Source organism: Cricetulus griseus (assembly GCF_003668045.3).
Source record: "Cricetulus griseus strain 17A/GY chromosome 1 unlocalized genomic scaffold, alternate assembly CriGri-PICRH-1.0 chr1_0, whole genome shotgun sequence".
Classification (NCBI taxonomy): Eukaryota; Metazoa; Chordata; class Mammalia; order Rodentia; family Cricetidae; genus Cricetulus; species Cricetulus griseus.
The window spans coordinates 101,342,997-101,355,704 of record NW_023276806.1 but is presented as its reverse complement, the minus strand read 5'-3'; positions in this window follow the sequence as shown (position 1 = coordinate 101,355,704).

Sequence of the window (12,708 nt, the reverse complement as noted above, 5' to 3'; positions counted from 1 at the left end):
TTCATTTAGCCATATATCTATATCAGTAGAAAGTGTTTAAAATGGAAATTCTCTTCAGAGACAAATGAGCTCGCTTAAAGAGTCACCATGAGACAACTGCCCAAGGGGGAAAAAAAAAACAGCATTTTATCCTTTTTATCCTTATGTCTCTTAGTTCCAAACCCATGAGATAGCTGCTTCGAACCTTCCAGTGGAGTCACTAAAGGGGTGCCGTATTGATTGTCACTTAGTATGTCGCTTTTCTAAATGCTTAAAAACCTTCTGGAAAACTGAGAAGATGTTGTGTTATTAAAATGTGTTTTAAAAAGTAAGACAAAAGGGGCTGGAGAGATGGCTCAGAGGTTAAGAGCACTGGCTGCTCTTGCAGAGGTCCTGCGTTCAATTCCCAGCAACTACATGGTAGCTCACAATCATCTAACATGAGATCTGGTCCCCTTCCCTGGCCTGCAGGCATACATGAAGGCAGAACCATATATATATCTTTTCTAAAAAAGTAGGACAAAAAATGAAAATCAATACTAAAGCATGTTACCCAAATGGTGACCTACCACTGCAAGCATCATTCACCTCACCAGCCTGGTCCCATATGACTACACAAGCCCTATCGATAGTAAAATAGTACCCACCCCTATTGTTGTTTATTAGCAGCATGGATTGGACTAAAGTACATACATTCACACTTAATGGGATGGTCTTAGAAATGATGGACTCTGTCAGTTATGAGATCCCTCTGGTATTAATGAAGCCATACATACTATATGGTATACAAGATGGCCTTGTATAAGAAAAGTTGAAAATCACCATAAAATAACTCTGATTCATTAAAAATTAATTTAATGCATATAAAATAATTACTGTAGGCAAAGCAGTTAACTTTAATTCTTCACAACTATAATCAACTTTGTCATCATCAGTAGTTTGGAAGTGCGAAAATTTCAAATTGGAGAAGTTTAGATTCTACAAGGTCACAAAGCAAGTGGCAGGAAAATCAAGAGTCAAACTAGAACTTATTTAACTATTAAGTACTGGCTCTTACTGTCATCTCCCCTTACCTCAACTGATACATTAACTACAAAAACCAAACCTTGCCAGTCATTGTATCAAGTGTAAAGTATCTAAAAATAAATGTACAAATTGCTTCTCCAAATTTCACATCCATTTTAAATTACAGAGAGGGATCCTGGATAGTGTAACACAGCAGAATGTGGGTATTACAAACAGCTGAAAACAATAAAAATTTTTCTGTATGCACAACAAGCAATTCAAAATCATACACATACTCAATCTGATGGAGCTAGTCCAGCTTGTCCCAAGCCACTTCACTGTAGTCTTGTTTCTGAACACACATGGGCAATTTGTAATACACAGGATATCATTTCACACAATGTCACTAAACTCTGCCTGAGTACCCCAGCTCAGACTCAAGACTAGTGTATGTTATGAATTCCTGTAATTTCACTGTGTGTACAAGATTTTCTATTCTCAAAAAAGCACAATGTCTTAAAATTATGGAAAAGATACTTTTAATACTTTCCTACTATCACTCTTCAGCATGCAACAAATTAATATATCTTTTGGTTGATTATATTCAAATGCTTGATTTCTGAAGTTGCTATTTGATTTGCCTTGAGTTTCCAAAAGTATCATTCAATAAATGTGATTTTCGTAGGGCAGAATTTATCATAATTTCTAAAACAACCTTAAACACACTTCTGACATTTCATGTATTTGAATATTTAAAGAAGCATTCTCAGCATTAATGATTACAAAATCAAATTATTGATAAACATAGAAGATGACTTATTCTTCCAATATCAAATATTCAGCTAAAATTTAATTCTTTATAGAAAAATAAGCAAAACTATCTATCTAATTAATATGCAAATTTGTTTCCCTCCTTAATGATGACAAAAGCATATGCATATTAAATAATTGTTTAATAATAAATTCCTTTATAATTTTTTACCAGTATATATTTGATTTATATACCCATTGTCTCAGTTACTTTCCTGTTGTGACAACATACTTTAACTAAAACAACCTTAAAAAGGAAAGGTTTAGCCTGGTGGTGGTGGTGCACACCTTTAATCCCTTAATCCCAGCACTCCTGAGGCACAGGCAGAGGGAGTAGATTCTGTGGATTCGAGGGCAGCCTGGTCTACAAAGCTACAAAGAGAAACCCTGTCATGAAAAACAAAAACAAAACAAAACAAAAAATTGCAGGGTTTGTTTTATGTCACAGTTCAAGGGACAATCTATAGTCATGACAAGTTAATCAAACCACTTCGCAGAAGCTTGCAGCGGTTGCTCACATTGTGTATACAGTCATGAAAATGGAGCAATGCGCTGGGCGTTGGTGGCACATGACTTTAATCCCAGCACTCAGGAGGCAAAGCCAGGCAGATCTCTGTGAGTTCAAGGCCAGCCTGTTCTCCAGAGCATGTGCCAGGATAGGCTCCAAAGCTACACAGAGAAACCCTGTCTCGAAAAACCAAAAAAAAAAAAAAAGAGGAGCAATGGCTGTTCTTGCTCAGGCTCACTCTTCCTTTATATGCAGTTCAGACCCAAACTCAGGGAATGGTACTGCTGCCTTTACAGTGGGTCTCCCCACCTCAACCTAATCGAGACAATCCCTCAGGAACTAATCTAAGCAAGTCCTCAAAGGTGTGCCATATCGCAGGCATGTCTTCTCCATGGTGATTCTGGGTCTTACCTAGCTGATAATCAGTACTGAACACTGTACCTTAAAACCTTTTTTAGCAAAACAGTGTTACAAAAAGAAAAAGTTTAAGAAGTCCTGTCCTAGCTGATAAAATGAGCGCACGTGATACGAACAATACTGGAGGTATATGAAGTATTCACTACAGCCCAGGGCTGAGTCTGGTTAACTCTATTTGGACAGAATATATAAAAGTCTATCAAGTATAATGTGAAACACAAATATGTGAATAGCCAAGGGGCAGAGGCAAGCCAAGACAGATTTGTGAGTGAAGTGATGAGATATAAGAAAGTGCTATATATTCAATGAATTAAAGATTCATCAATAGATTACATTACCAGAACTGTAAATATCAAGAAAATCAATTATAAATGGAGACTGAAAAGACTGGAGAATCAAAGACCAGATAATCTTTCATGAGGAATTGCATTTTATTTAGTGGGTAATGAAAAACCATTGATAAATTGTAAAGAAAAGCAACGCCTAGCAATACTTGGAGAATGTCCTGGGAGATCATTTGGAGGGAAAGAAACCAAAGAAAGAGACAGGAAGGTCAATTGTCAGAATCAGTTTTGACAATCAGTTTTGACTTAATTTGAACAAAAAGGAAACTATAAGATTGTCTACAACTCACTTTTTCATATAAAGGAAGGCATGATAAGAAATAAAAAGCATATAGTTTAAAAGGATAACTTTTCAACTTTAAAAATCAGTGCCCTTCTCTCACAAACCTCAGCAATTGGTGGGCTTCTGAAAACCTCAGCTAGCATGGAAGCTGCGTAGCTCAGTTCAGATGGAACTCAAAATCAGACAAAAGAGAACCAACCACAAGGACAGATAAGACTGTGTGCTCTGATCGCCAGACTCTCCAAAATAGTAGAAGCTGTAGCCTTACCAAGGACTTTCCATGTGATTTCAGCAGTGCACACATGCTGGCCACTCTACTTGGAGTTCTTTCGTTCTAATGAAGGTATTATTTCATTTATGCCATTCTAACAGCAGTGCACACATGTTGGCCACTCTACAACACTTGGAGTTCTTTCGTTCTAATGAAGGTATTATTTCATTTATGCCATTCTAACAGTAAGATTGTGGCTACTGGGCTGTCATTATTCATTGTGTGGAGAAGTACAAATTACTTATTGATTAATTTGTGTCACAGTTTGCTTGCTGTTGCTGTGGTAAGACTTGAACAAAAACAACCAGAGGAAGAAATGATACGTTTGCTTACAGAATATAGTCCATTATCTAGAGACCCCAAGCCAGTAACTCAACACATGAGCTTGAAGCAGAACCCATGGAAGAAGGCTGCTTGCTAATGTGCTTCCTCCCTCTTGCTCAACTGACCACCTTTTACAGCTCTGGCCCACCAGCTTAGGGATGGTGCCACTCAAAGTGGGCTGGGCCCTCTTACAGCAATATAAACAATCAGAAAAATGTTCCCCAAATGTACACGCAGCCTATTCTCCTCACCTGAGGTTCTGTTCTTCCTTACTCCATCAAGTTGATACCAAAGCTTAGCAGTCATAATCAGTAATTGATTGAACAAAAAAGAGCCACAACTCAATAAAAAAAGATACATATAGTGTCCTGACATGCATCAGTTTCTCAGGATAAAAGACATAATCAATAACTTCATAGATTTGTGTCCTTGAGGGAAAGGATATTCTTTTAATGTGGGTGTATGTATGTGTAGGAAAGAGTTCATGGACATGGGAGTGCTCATAGAGGAAGAGATAAGAGAAGTATTTATTTATTATCTAGTCCATATTTATCTTTTAAATGATTTAACAGTGGTGAGATCAAATTACCCTTCGTTTCTCTGTGAAATCAGATAGTAACCAGCATACTTTAAACAGAAGTGATAGAGGCAAGCTGTTTGACTTTCTTCCCACATAACAGAACTCAAATGAGGTACTGTTGAGTAAGGCTCAATCTTGTGACTGAAAATTGTAGGAACCTGTTAAGAAACGAATGTGGTGAAAGAGCTAGTAGCTTCTGTGGGTTTGCAAGAATTTTAGATTTTTAAAGAATATTTTGAACTGACTGTTAAATGCAAGTATTATTTTAAAGTTAGTCATGTAGATAAATTACATTTTGAGGTAACAAAAGCTTGAGAATCATAATTTTCTTTTTTACCACTTCTAAATCCTCTCTATGTTCATGTTTCTTGTCTCTATGTGGTGAAAATACTATGGTTTCCAATTCACTGCTCAATGTGGGATGCTGAGAAGATCTTGACATGCCCAGTATGTAATATCCCCACTAGAAAAAGCAGCAAACTCTATAAATCAAAGTTCAGCCAGTCTTCCAATTATCTAGAGCTAAAATAGTAATGAATAAAATGTATAAATTATAGGCTAAATGTTACAATGTAGGCTAAATAATAAGCTATGTTGTGTTTGTGACCTTCCCATTTTGAACACCACAGATAACTAAGAATGTAAGCTACCAGAATTGCAATAGTATCTCATTAAGTGAAATTCATCAGTGACTGATGGTTTGATGTTTGGTATATATTTATTTATACATTTATTTATACATTCATTGGAACGTAATTATTCCATGCAGTATGAATTTCAAAAGACAGTTTCTTTTATATATGTGATATACTTGGATCATATTCTTACCCTCCTCTTTCTTTCTTTTTTTTTTTGCAGAGTTTTTATTTGAATTAGAAACAAGATTGTTTTACATATCAATCGTAGTTCCCTCTCCCTCTCCTCCTCCCCTATCACCCTCCCAACTAAAACCCTACCTATCACATATCCTTTCTGCTTCCCAGGGAGGGTGAGGACTTACATAGGGGTCATCAGAGTCTATCATATCCTTTGGGATAGGGCATAGGTCCACCCCCATGTGTCTTTGCTCAGGGAGTATCCCTCTGTGTGGAATGGGCTCCCAAAGTCCACACCTGTGCTCGGGATAAATACTGATCTATTACAGGAGGCCCCACAGATTTCCAAGGTCTCCTCATTGACACCCACATTCTTGGGGTCTGGATCAGTCCCATGCTGGTTTCCCAGCTATCAGTCTGGGCACCAAGAGCTCCCAGTTGTTCATGTCAGCTGTTTCTGTGTGATTCACCAGCCTGATCTGGACTCCTTTGCTCATCACTCTCCTCCTCTGCAACTGGATTCCAGTTCAGTTCAGTGATTAGTTGTGCGGGTCTGCTTCTACTTCCACCAGCTGCTGGATGAAGATTATAGGGTGGCATATAAGTGAGTCATCAATCTCATTATCACAGTAGGGCATTTAAGGTAGCCTCTCATCTGTTGCTAAGATTGTTAGGACATGTCATCTTTGTAGATCTCCAGACATTTGCCTAGTGCCTGATTTCTCTTTAAACCTAAAATGTCTCCCTCTACTATGGTATGTCCTTTCTTGTTTTCTTCTATTCTTCCCCCAACTCAACCTTTCTGCTCCCTCATGTCCTCCTCACCCCTCCCCTTCTCCCCTTCTCATTCTCCTAACTCCCTTCCCCCACCTTCCATGCTCCCAATTTTCTCAGGAAATCATGTCCCTTTCCCCTTCTCTGGAGGACCATATATGTCTCTGTTAGGGTCCTCCTTGTTTACTAACTTCTCTGGCAGTGTAGATTGTAGGTTGGTAATCCTTTACTTTATGTCTAAAAGCAACATAGGAGTGAGTACATACCATGTTTGTCTTTTTTGTGACTGGATTACCTCTCTCAGAATGGTTTCTCTAGTTCCATCCATTTTCCTGTAAATTTCAAGATTCCATTGTTTTTTTTTCCTGCTGAGTAGTACTCCATTGTGTAAATGTACAACATTTGCTCTATCCATTCTTCCATTGAGGGACATCTAGGATGATTCCACGTTCTGGCTACTTCAAATAGTGCTGCTATGAACATCGTTGAGTAGATGTTCTTGTTATATGCAAGTACTTCTTCCTCTTCATATCCCGAGTGTCCCTCTTTCTGTTAGTCTCTCTTTACCTTCATCCAACATGGAGTGCTTGTCATAATTTCATCCCTTTTTATTGTTTAATAAAACTCCATTGTGTATATATACAGCAGTTTGTTTAACTGTTCATTTGTCATTTTTTGGTAAGGCTCTTTTTAAAAAATATATAATAAATTTAATGCTGCTAATATAAGGAAATAGAATTCATCCATATGTTAAATTAGAGTTGGAAATCTGTCTGTCAAACATTTTTTTGATTCCGACCTTCAGGAATGGGGACGCAAAAACCTATGAACAGGGTAAGAGGATGAACAAGTGAAGCAGAGCCTCCTAGTGGTTATAATTGGAATAACAGAAATGTAAAAATAAACTACTGACTATGAGGACCCTTGCATCTACTAGGAAGCAGTTTGCAGAGACACACATAGACCTTCAGCACACAGGGGAATTTGGGGACATAGGGATAAATTCACAACACTACCTCCTTCAAGGATTAGCAGCCAGGGATCAAATTTATCTGCAGTGTCTTTTGAGGATATTCTGTCTCCAGTACACAGCTCACTCATATCCCATGTTCCCTTGAAATGTGTCGTCTTAGATTTGCTTTAGGTCCAACACAATGCACTTGAATTCACCTTACTTGACAGAGTTCTTGATGGTTGTTTATTTTTTTATTTTTTTGTGAAGCTAAACTAAATTTTTAACTGAAAATTACCAACCAAAATAACACTGATCATCCTACAGCAAAAGATACCAAGACCAAGACATTTTTTATTATTGTCCATATTGAGATAATGATGCCAATTCCCCCTTATATCTGTTAATGTAGCATATTGCAATCATAGGTTTTTTTTTTTAATTGGAACATGGCCCTCACTTGGTCATGAACAACATTAGATTTTAGATTTAGCATTAGTGTTTAGTATAGAACTGTCAAAGCTTCAGAGTTTTCTAAAACCTCATTTCTATTGAAAGTAATTATATTTACTCCAGTACATTTTTCTTTATATTTTTACAATATACATTCCTATCCCCTGACTTGATGTTGATGTAAATGAAAAACACATTTTGAAGTCCAATGAATGCAAGGTTCCCTGTGATGTGTAGCAGGGCACAGTCAATATACAGGGACCTTGAAAGTCAGAAAGTGGGTGGTAAGGCTGACAGAGGTTACATGAGTTTCTAGAAATACCATAGCAAAATGCCACAAACTGAGTGGTTTAAAATAACAGAAAGTCAAGGAGTTACCAGGTCTAAGGTATTTCTGAGACTCTAGATAAAATACTTTTTAAGATCTTCTAGCATCTAATGTTTACAACAATCCTTAAAGATTTTTTGGAATATAGAGATAAACTTCCACTGCATGATTATTTTTTCTCCAAGTATGCTCTTACTGTATTCTCTCTATGCCCCAGTCACCTCTTGTGAAAGAGACTCTATATATTGGATTAAAGATGCCTGGATATTCTTCTTATCATTTTGTTCAACCTCCAAAGACATTTTCCCAATTACTAGAATAGTAGGATCGTATGATATCTTCTGTGGCACTGTATGTCCCATTCTGGTGGTTCTATAATGCCCAATCTTAAGATTTTGTTTCGCATCAGCAAAAACATGAAGTAAGGGAAACATGTTCTTAGATTATACCATATATCAAAAATGTTTTTAAATTCTACTCACTTTTCAGAGAAGGTCTGGTACCCTTGTCTCTCCATCACAGTAGCTACCCAGAATCCATCATCCGTATATGTTGATTATGACTTATAAATGTGTGTGTGTGTGTGTGTGTGTCTGTGTGTGTGTGTGTGTGTGTGTGTTGTGGGCTATTTGTACACTGTGAAGTTGTATTTCAGTGATAGGTATAATAAAAAGCTGAGTGACCAATACTTAGGGATGAGTGGCAGACAGGACTTTTGGGCTGAGAGAGAATGCTTGGAAGAAGAATCACCAGCCAGACACAGAGGAAGCAGGATGAACAGTACAGAGTAAAGGTAACCAACCCAGGTAAAAGAATGTAGATTTGGAGATATGGGCTAATTTAAGTTATAAGAACTCCTGAAGAACAAGCCTATGCTAAGGCTGGGCTTTCATAATGAATAATAAATCTCCATGTCATTATTTGCAGTCTGGGGTCCCTAGAAAAAGAACTACTACATATGGTATCCACTGTGGGGTATGTATTTTCACATAGGACTCATGAAAGCGTAAAAATAAAAAGTTCTAAACATACAAACACAGAGTCAAATATGGCTTCCTAGTCCCTAGTTTCTCAGGGAGGCCACTGGTCATAGAGATGCAGCTCCTGATTGCTGCTTGTTGGCTTGAGCCAGCCAACTACATGTGCTGAGATAAGAACTGTGTTTAAGGCTTGGCTCATGTGGTCAGAGAAAGCAAAAGGTAGGCAGTAAAGCAGTCCAGACCAAGAAAACCTTTAAACAAATACAGTAAAAGATGGGTATAGACAGTCACAGAAAGAAAACAAATAGTTTAAAAATAATAGTCTTTAAGAGAAAATAAAGTAAAATAAAGAAAAGCCCTATAAAGATGGTAAATACACAGGTCATCTGGATCCTGTATGGTGCTTTGTTGAATTTGAATGTTTTGAATGCTGATGACCAAAGAGCAGCTGCTGAGAGAAATTGAATTATGAAAGGGATTGATGATTTAAACCACCCTATGTACTTTAGACATGTCTTGGTTTCAGAATGGATGTAATAAATTATGATGCATTAGGGAAGTGGTTATGCCTTTGTTTCCACAGGAAACAAAAAGTTATAGTTTTCTTCAAAATTAATGAAGATCAAATTTGATTGGTGAGACCTCCTGATATGAGTGAGGAAGCCAGGAAAAAGTACAGGACAAATGACATATATGCTGATCTTTTACATGGAAGAAGTTCTAATACTGAGACAGACATGATCAATCTTGTTGGCTACAGAATCCTCATGACTTACTATTATATGCCATCCTTTCAAATAGCATGGATAGAGATTTATATTAGAGTCTGGTTATGCAGTCTAGACTGACTTATAAAGTTGACAGGTGCCTATTATCTGCTCAAACAAAAAAACAGAAAATCATCTTTAGATGATTTATGCACAATGCACATTCCATACTTGTGTTAATGCAGATATATGTAGCATTAATAATAAAAACCCAGAGACAGATATTGGGGTTCAAGCTGAAGTTCAGAAAAGGAAAGCAGCCAACCACTAAAGGACTCTTATTTCTACCAAGGGGCAATTGTGTCCTCAGGATGACTTCAGACTGAATACACTGCACTCCTGTCTCCACCTGCCTTATATTCCTCTCTAGTGATGGGATTAAAGGAGTGCATCACCACTGCCCAGCTTCTACGGAAAACGAGTGTGGCTATTAGGATTAAAGGTGTCTGCCATCACTGCATGGCCTCTATGGCTGACTAGTGTGGTTAGCTTTGCACTCTGATTTTCACACAAGCTTTATTTGTGAGATCATAAACAAAATATCACCACAGATGCATGTGTTACCTTTAGAATTTTGTGTATTTTGAGAAAACAAGGACCACACAACAATAAAGACAAGCAGCCCAGGTTACCAGCCTCTTAAAATGCCTCTGTTACAGTTTCCTCAAAATTCTGCAACCAGAACAATGTCAAAGATGCTAACTGAGATGGTCCAGCCTCACAGACTATCCAGCCAAGATTTCAGATAAGCTCTATACTTTCCACTCACACAGAGGCTAAGCAAAAATAACACAACTAGTTCTCCCATGACTTGACCATCATCCCAGTTTTCTCATGGTCTCCTAAAGAAGCCATTATATCCCACATATCAGGACATATACAGAACAAGATGCCCACATTCTGAAGAGCTGAGGTGGATGGTTTTTAGTCATTCTGTAGTTTATGGATATTTGTCATCATTTAGGGGAATTAGTTACAAGTTGTTATTGGTAATGGTGAGGAAAACAGCTGAACAGAGAGATTAGATTCAGGGATCTCTTTCTTAGGGTAAAAAGGGTTATAGTATAGAGATGATAGGATGAAAGGGTGGATTGTTTCCATCTACTTTTGAACAATCTCTAGTCTCAAATATTTTATATTAGTATAGACTTTTGTATATTGATACAAATGTAGGGTTATTTTTATTATACTGTTTGTGTGTATCTATTCTTGTTTACACTATTGTACCTATGAAGCTCATCTAAAAATGTAATGTAAAGGTTTAGTTCTTGAAAACTGTTTAAGATAATAAAGACAGGTTAGTAGTTAGTCATCTATAATAATCAAATATATACCCATGTTATAAATGTTTCCAAGGTCAAACAGAGATATGTTTTAAATTGATAGATGATCTTCAAACACTTCAGAGATCTAAAGAATATGGCATTTAAAGTATTTAAGTAACACAAGGCTTTTCATGACAATGAGACACATCTGCTCCTGTCAGCACCAATTTACTTCAAAAGAGGATGACAGTCATCGAAGTACATCCATATTGAGTTTACTTTCATTTGTGGCAAAGTTAGCCACTGAGCAAAGAAATTGCCCTGGATTTGAGTGCTGACAGAATGCTACCCAAATTAGACAAGCAGGACACAAAAGAAGGCAACTGCCAAACTTTGCCAAAGCAAGATAGAATAGTCCTTCAAAATCCCTGCTTCACAAAAAAGTCTGTCAGACTGAGATGGATGTCCCAATGTTGTTGATGAAACTTGGGGTGACTGTCCTGGCATCCAGATAGCTCTGTTGTTTCTTAGTTTTGGAAGTTGATTGCTCTGCACTTCCTGTTTAAATGGATAATATTGCATCCTCCTTGGGTATCTGACAGGGTTAAAAATTATATATAGTTACAGTTTTCTATAGTTTTGATAAAAAGTGAAACAGATACAAAACATTGCACTCAATGATAGAATAGATAACAGATTATTTTCTCTGAATTTACCAAATACTAATGGACTGAACATTGCAAATGTATTGCTTACTTGATAATTGTTCTCATTGTATATAACTTTACTCTGTTAGAGTTAAAACCTTCCCATTTTATTTATACACAAAAGGAAATATTGTGTGATAGTTGTACATTGTGAAGATGTATTTCTGTGATAGGTATAACAAAATGCTGAATGTCCATTAGTCAGGAGAGATGGGGGGACTTCTGGGCAGAGAGAGAATGCTGAGAAGAAGAAAGCAGAGTCACCAGCAGACATTGAGGAAGCAGGATGGGCAGCATAGAGTGAAGGTAACCAAGCCCCCTAAAAGAATATAGCTTGAAAGATTTGGATTAATATAAGTTATACAAACAGTTAGCAACAAGCTTAAGCTAAGGCTGAGCTTTGGTAATTAATAATAAATCTCTGTGTCATTATTGTTGGTCTGGCAGTCCTGACAAGAAAGAACTACAACTACTATTACTGCTACTACACACACACACACACAGAGAGAGAGAGAGAGAGAGAGAGAGAGAGAAAGAGAGAGAGAAAGAGAGAGAGAGGTAGTCTCTTTTCTTCTCTCATTTATAGACAAACTCATAAAAATATTTTATGCATATAGGAAAATGTAAATTAAAAAGGAAACTTTAGAAGAGAGAAAGAATTGATCTCTACAATTAAGTAGCTTCAACTCATGTGAATATTCTCCCCAACACAAAGAAATTTGTTCAGAAAATTCACACTAATCTAAGGTATAAATGTTATTTTCATGCTACCGTGAAAGCAGAGTGAAAGGAATTGATCTATTTTATAGTTACAAAGCACATCTGGAGGAAAAATCATTATATCTGAATATTACAGTATAACCTGCAACCATTTTCCTTCTCAAGTGCATTGTCTCAAATGTAAAATCCCCATTGTATTCTTAACTAGCTACAGAGACTTGGCTGTGAAGAAACTCAGGTAAATGACTCTTGCTTGACTCTCTACCTCTTTAATTGTACTGTAGACTTCTATCAAATGCTGTTGAGGACATGTACCTAATTGATTAGTAATCTTGCTTAATCTTGAACAAACTTTAAAATGAAAATATTCTTTCACATATTATTTACCAAGCATATACCCTACTATTAATAAAGTATGGAAGATAA